Here is a 7,810-nt window from a genome sequence, read left to right as displayed (position 1 = left end):
GATGAAAGCAGGTTCACACTGAGCACATGTGACAGACGTGACAGAGTCTGGAGACGCCGTGGAGAACGTTCTGTTGCCTGCAACATCCTCCAGCATGACCGGTTTGGCGGTGGGTCAGTCATGGTGTGGGGTGGCATTTCTTTGGGGGGCCGCACAGCCCTCCATGTGCTCGCCAGAGGTAGCCTGACTGCCATTAGGTACCGAGATGAGATCCTCAGACCTCTTGTGAGACCATATGCTGGTGCGGTTGGCCCTGGGTTCCTCCTAATGCAAGACAATGCTAGACCTCATGTGGCTGGAGTGTGTCAGCAGTTCCTGCAAGAGGAAGGCATTGATGCTATGGACTGGCCCGCCCGTTCCCCAGACCTGAATCCAATTGAGCACATCTGGGACATCATGTCTCGCTCCATCCACCAACGCCACGTTGCACCACAGACTGTCCAGGAGTTGGCGGATGCTTTAGTCCAGGTCTGGGAGGAGATCCCTCAGGAGACCATCCGCCACCTCATCAGGAGCATGCCCAGGCGTTGTAGGGAGGTCATACAGGCACGTGGAGGCCACACACACTACTGAGCCTCATTTTGACTTGTTTTAAGGACATTACATCAAAGTTGGATCAGCCTGTAGTGTGGTTTTCCACTTTAATTTTGAGGGTGACTCCAAATCCAGACCTCCATGGGTTGATAAATTTGATTTCCATTGATAATTTTTGTGTGATTTTATTGTCAGCACATTCAACTATGTAAAGAAAAAAGTATTTAATAAGGTTATTTCATTCATTCAGATCTAGGATGTGTTATTTTAGTGTTCCCTTTATTTTTTTGAGCAGTGTATATATAAAAAAGTTAATAATAACCAGCCCACCCCAATAAAAGATGGTCCTGCAATTCTGTCATTAGCCAGACAGCCAATCTGCCCATGCTACGATGGATCGCATAGCTGTCCATTTGTTCTCAGTTCTGATAGGCACAATCTTGTGTTGACTAATTTAGTTACAACACCCCTGTCGTTTTCTCTCTCTCACAGTGTAATTGCAGTGGACCTATAAAGAAATGTGTGCTCTGTTCACAACAGTCTATTTTGTTTTGCAAACAGTCATGGAGTTAAATTAACTTAGGCTGCGGTGACTACTGTTACCCAATTTTGCTTAGGCTACTCATCACATTAGGAATTCTATTTTGTTAGCCTGAAAATGCTTTATTATAAAGGGGATTTTTTTCAACTCTGCGGTCAGCACCCCCTTCTCAAAACATCTTCCCACGGCTATGGTCAGATGTGGTAAATACCACCTTCCCACAGCATGAACACAGCATTTCAATCAAGCTTAGGTTGTAATTGTGGGCTGGGAGTCATAGTTATAGGGGAAGGTCAGTGAAGAAAAGGACTAGGATAGATTGTAAGCTAAGTTCAGGACTGATTCTGCCACCATGGTGCATCAGTCAGGACTGTTTCTTCCACCATGGTGCATTGGTCAGAGTGTGAATCAAGTGATGGAGTGGCGCAGTGGTCTAAGGCACTGCATCGCAGTGCTAGCTGTGCCACTAGAGATCCTGGTTCGAATCCAGGCTCTGTCGTAGCCGGCCGCGACCGGTAGACCCATGGGGCGGCGCACAATTGGCCCAGTGTCGTCCAGGGTAGGGGAGGGAATGGCCGGCAGGGATGTTGCTCAGTTGGTAGAGCATGGCGTTTGCAACGCCAGGGTTGTGGGTTTGATTCCCACGGGGGGCCAGTATGGAAAAATTAAATAATAATAATGTATGTACTCACTAACTGTAAGTCGCTCTGGATAAGAGTGTCTGCTAAATGACTAAAATGTAAATGTATGGAGCAGGAATCCAGGTTTAGGGGTATTTATTACACACAGTTGAACACAGGAATGAACAGAGGCACATGGGGAGGGTTTGGAACCGAGGTAGAGTTAGGAAGGATGTGACATACAGGGAATGGGCTTAACATATACTGTAACTACAAACTAAGGAGAATGCCAGGACTAAACATAAAGGGACATTAGCATAGCATGGATATAAAGGATACGTCATAAGTTCTGGCAGCATAATATACATGGTTAACTTACATTTCTCCTACAATATAAGGCACTTACTTAATCATATCACGCACAATGGGAGGATGGATAGGGCCACCCTGTGGCATCACCAAGCAAACTATTCTAGCATGTAGGGTGGAAACAGAAAGGTGTGAAAAAGGAAGAGGAGAGGTGATTTGGGAATGAAAACAGGTGTGGAGGAAAGGGCAGTGCCCTAGGATAATTGGAGACAATTAGAAGACTGTAGGAGTGGCATGACCATTCACAACAGTCAGTATTTTACAACCTGATGTTAGATGGTTCCTCAGCCTGAAAGTGGCTTATAGGCCAGGGGAACCTGTATTCCATGTTTCGATTTTCTTAAATGTTTTTTAACAGCCACTACAAACTTCAGCTAATTTTAGCCATAGCTAGCTGACAACCAATGGAAGTGTATAGGGCCTAATCATCTTCAGGTAACATCAAACCAAATATTTGAGTTGATTTGACCATGTCATTTTATTGATTGCACGGTTGCCCCTATCATGCCATTGAGTTTTAGCTAGCGGTGGCTAAAGTTGGCTGAAGTTTGTAATGGCATTTTAAAGTAAACCAAAACATGGATTACTGTTTCTCCTGACATTCTCCATGTGGAGAAACAACACACAAAGATGTCAGCAATTTGTATCCCTGCCATTGCCAATGCCATTATCTAAAATGATCGTAGTCATCCATCATTTGGCTGTCATTCTGTGATCTCTGTTCTTGCAGGGTGATGATGTTGTTGCAGATGTAAATGACAGAGGCTGGGAGATCCCCTTTCATGATAACTGACCTGCTGCAGGTGTGCTCGATGGATGATGTTTGTTTGCATGGGGATGTTTTTATTTGCTCATTAAATGGACTACTTCCAACATACAAATCAAAGTTTATTTGTCATATGCACAGGATACATTGTGAGAGCTTTAAATAAGATTCAATTGAAAATATTTTAAAAGGCACAATAACAACACTGTGGTATAAATGGCTCTTATGCGATATTAGCTATCTTTCCTTTTCATTTTCTGATGTTGTAGGGTGGTAATTAGCCTAGTTGAGGCTTTAGATAGGCCTATGTATAGTGACAGGAACAGGTGTCCTTCCTTCCCCTCAGTCTAAAATTAAAATGACCTGATTTATGTCTGTTTGTGTAGTTAAACTTACATATGTCTTGCAACTTTACAAAGAGCTAAGGTCGGCTACAGTGAGTGACTAAGCACATTTTTATATATTCTACATTATGTTATAGGTTATTTTATGTGGTCCTCTGTAGCTCAGCTGGTAGAGCACAGCGCTTGTAACGCCAAGGTAGTGGGTTCGATCCCCGGGACCACCCATACACAAAAATGTATGCACGCATGACTGTAAGTCGCTTTGGATAAAAGCGTCTGCTAAATGGCATATTATTATTGTTATTATAAACAATGCATTGCACTACTTACTGTACTTTGCATACCGATACTGTAATTTCACCAGTAGAGGTCATTGTACAAGAAGACTGACTAGTGCGCGGCTTTTCTAGTGTTTACGGCCGACGCTCCTTTTTGGTAATGTCCACAGCAAAGCAGATAATAATCAGCAGCGGGGCGAAATGATTTGCCTCAATCCTCTTATTGCACTAAACGTAAATATAGCTTCGTCAGACTCATGTGAGATGCCATATAGCTAGTCATATTGCTCACCGCGGCAGCTAACTAACCGTTGAATCTGAATTCTGGTGAGTAATTACTGCTGGTTAGTTAGCTAACATATCAGCCTAACGTTAGCATGCTAGCCAGCTGGTACGCTATGCCTGAATGTACGCTTTGTTGCTAGCTAATGTATTCGGAGCATGGAAATGTGTTCTGCATATTTTTAGGAATCTACACAGCAAGCTTACTGGGATCGGGGGTATATCAGTCACTCGTGCAGATAGCTAGCTGCCTGTATCAGCTAACTACTACTGTGTAGCCAACAACGTTAGCTAACTAATCTCTGCCTGGCCTACTGAAGACAATGGGCTTGTTGCCAGAGATGATGTTGTTTTTTTTCACCTTTATTTAACCATCATTCTCTGTGTATTGTATATTGTGTTGTTTCGTTTATTGAGGGATTCTTTGATATTAGTTAACAGCCCACAAGTAATCTGTATTGCGTTTAATGGGTGCAAGACTTAAGTGTGGGAATACCATCATATGGGGACAGTTTGTCTTGCCAGGGACACTGAACACAGTAGTGATGTGCAGGCAGAGAAGAACATACAGTTGAAGTCGGAAGTTTACATACACCTTAGCCAAATACATTTAAACTCAGTTTTTCACAATTCCTGACATTTAGTGTTAGTAAAAATTCCCTGTCTTAGGTCAGTTAGGATCACCACTTTATTTTAAGAATGTGAAATGTCAGAATAATAGTAGAGAGTGATTTATTTCTGCTTTTATTTCTTTCATCACATTCCCAGTGGGTCAGAAGTTTACATACACTCAATTAGTATTTGGTAGCATTGCCTTTAAATTGTTTAACTTGGGTCGTTTCGGGTAGCCTTCCACAAGCTTCCCACAATAAGTTGGGTGAATTTTGGCCCATTCTTCCTGACAGAGCTGGTGTAACTGAGTCAGGTTTGTAGGCCTCCTTGCTCGCACACGCTTTTTCAGTTCTGCCCACACATTTAATATAGGATTGAGGTCAGGGCTTTGTGATGGCCACTCCAATACCTTGACTTTATTGTCCTTAAGCCATTTTGCCACAACTTTGGAAGTATGCTTGGGGTCATTGTCCATTTGGAAGACCCATTTGCGACCAAGCTTTAACTTCCTGACTGATGTCTTGAGATGTTGCTTCAATATATCCACATAATTTTCCTTTCTCATGATGCCATCTATTTTGTGAAGTGCACCAGTCCTTCCTACAGCAAAGCACCCCCACAGCATGATGCTGCCACCCCGTGCTTCACGGTTGGGATGGTGTTCTTCGGCTTATAAGCCACCCCCTTTTCCCTTATACATAACAATGGTCATTATGGCCAAACCGTTCTATTTTTGTTTCATCAGACCAGAGGACATTTCTCCAAAAAGTACGATCTTTGTCCCCATTTGCAGTTGCAAACCGTAGTCTGGCTTTTTTATGGCGGTTTTGGAGCAGTGGCTTCTTCCTTGCTGAGCGGCCTTTCAGGTTATGTCGATATAGGACTTGTTTTACTGTGGATATAGATAATTACTGTACCTGTTTCCTCCAGCATCTTAACAAGGTCCTTTGCTGTTGTTCTGGAATTGATTTGCACTTTTCGCACCAAAGTACGTTCATCTCTAGGAGACAGAACTCGTCTCCTTCCTGAGCGGAATGACGGCTGCGTGGTCCCATGGTGTTTATTATTGTTTGTACAGATGAATGTGGTACCTTCAGGCGTTCGGAAATTGCACCCAAGGATGAACCAGACTTGTGGATGTTTACAATTATTACTTGGCTGATCTCTTTGATTTTCCCATGATGTCAAGCAAAGAGGCACTGAGTTTGAAGGTAGACCTTGAAATACATAGTGTATCTAAACTTCTGACCCACTGGAATTGTGATACAGTGAATTATAAGTGAAATAATGTCTGTAAACAATTGTTGGAAAAATGACTTGTGTCATGCACAAAGTAGATGTCCTAACCGACTTGCCAAAACCATAGTTTGTTAACAAGATATTTGTGGAGTGGTTGAAAAACAAGTTTTAATGACTCCAAACTCTGTATGTAAACTTCCGACTTCAACTGTACATGTTTAGAACTGATAATTAATCGCATGGTGCAAGAATGAATGCAATTAATTGATTATTGAATGTTATGATGGACACAGCTTTGTAGAACCAAAACATACACAGCCTCTGCTCAACAAACTCGGAACTCGAGAACGAATCGGTCCGCGAACGATATTGTGCGTATTACGCTCACGGCAGTCAATTAATGCGTTCTGCCAAGTCGTTCACGATTTAGTCCGGTCGCGGCCACAACTAGACCTTGTTTCAAATGTACCAAGAAATTATCTTATTTGTGTGCCTAGCAATCAACAAATGTACATTCTTTAAACCACAGTTTTACAAGTCTGTCACAAATGACAGCTCCATTAAGCCCCTTATTGTGAACGAGAGGCTTGCAGAATCATTACTATTTCGACTTTTCAGTTTATCTGACCCAAATTAACTTCCCATCATTAGAACACTGTCCTCTGTCAAGTTAGCCGATGAAGCTCAACTCCACGATTTATGATGCAGTTGAGCATCGACCAGAGTATTTGATCGGTTGGAAATCCTGCTCATGGAGTGGTGCTTGCACACCGCTCAGGCGCTCCACGTCCTTTCCAACTGCTCCGCTAAAAACCTCTCCTTGCTCACAGAAAATAAAAACTGCAGCTCCATTCATTAAAATCACAATTTAATGAACACCCATCTATTATTGTGACTACCTGGACCTACCATTTTGTTTTTAAGTATTGAAACCAAACCACTTGATTTGAATGAAAAGTATTTGAATAAACATGAAAAGGTGAATGTAAGAAGTTTGCATCATGTCATACTAAACAGCATATAAACACCCTAAATAGGTCAGGAGCCAGACAGGGAGCCTAAGAAGGAACTAAAATGAATTATTTAGGCTATATTATTTCAATTATTTCAAGGCTATAGCCTACAAAGAAATACATTGTGAAACATTTGCGAGTGCGACACAATAGGCTGGTAGGGACATATAACCCTCAGCATTTAAACAACATTTTGTTGTATTAAATCATTATAGTCTATAAATTGAGCATATAGGCTGTGAATACTGAGAATTAAATACAAATTAAATGAAAAATGACTTATTAGTGCTTTAGAATTCATTTTTAGAATTCATTCTTAGAAACATGAGTTTGGCCAGTCTGTGACTTTAGGCTCATGCGATGTTGCCTGGAGAGCAGGCCAGCAGCAGAGAATATCCTCTCCACACTTGCAGAGCCACTGGGGATGCTAAACACCCTTTTGGCCACTCTTGCCAGGCTGGGCAGAGATGCAGAGTTGTTGTTTTTATTTTTCTATAGGTAGGCCTAAAGGTTTTTTGGCAAAATAATCCAATCAAAACGGAAAGCTCCTTGAACATGGGAATATGCCCGGCCTATTTGGCCAAAATCAATTATGGCCTATTGTATAGATAATAGAACAAAAATGAACGAAACGTTTAAGAAATTTGATTTTTTGTTTATAAATACTTTGCTACAATGACACACTTAGTTATCTACCCACCTCGATCCTTTCTTTAGCATGTGCACATTCTAAGTACACCATCATGCTTTCGGGATATGTGTATTTTCAGATTCCACAATGATTATTTAGTTGTGGACACTACATCACGGCACTCCCTCTCTTGCTCTTGGTCCTCATCTTTGTAAGTCACCTTGATTTTGCACATGTGTGTTTTTATCAATTTTTTTAAAGAAAATATTTAGCTAACTCCATGACAGTAGCTAAAGCAAGGGGCTATAGCAGCACACAAGTAGACTACAAATGTATGCTGGGCCGGGCATGCCCTGAGCTGGTGAAGTGAGCGAAATTGGAGCGGGCGAGAAGGCCGACGCTCCAGCCTTTGGGAATCTGGCTCCGCTTTCCAGTCAAATTGTCCACTCACATACTCAGGCATCGACTGGTGTGGAAGGACTGGAGCTCCAACGTAAAAAATGACTGATTTCAGCACCCATTAATTGCGGGCTGTTCTTTGGGTGCTGTAGTTTTTGAAGTCGAAGCTCCAGTCCGCCCAC

At 42.1% G+C, this 7,810-nt stretch overlaps 1 protein-coding gene across 1 annotated transcript in view; it reads left to right on the top strand.

Annotated features, from left to right (window-relative positions):
• The first annotated feature begins 3,640 nt into the window (after positions 1 to 3,640).
• The window catches only part of LOC311116144 (sphingomyelin synthase-related protein 1-like), a 37,694-nt gene continuing 33,524 nt past the window's right edge, over positions 3,641 to 7,810 (top strand). The window contains exon 1 of the mRNA XM_084157383.1: positions 3,641 to 3,779. The gene's annotated coding sequence lies outside the window, so the exon portion shown is untranslated. The remainder of the gene's footprint in view (positions 3,780 to 7,810) is intronic.

Source organism: Coregonus lavaretus (genome assembly GCF_964263955.1).
Source record: "Coregonus lavaretus genome assembly, chromosome: 1".
In the NCBI taxonomy this organism is placed as follows: domain Eukaryota; kingdom Metazoa; phylum Chordata; class Actinopteri; order Salmoniformes; family Salmonidae; genus Coregonus; species Coregonus lavaretus.
The sequence above is the reverse complement of the archived record's forward strand: the minus strand, read 5'-3'. Positions and strand labels throughout refer to the sequence as shown.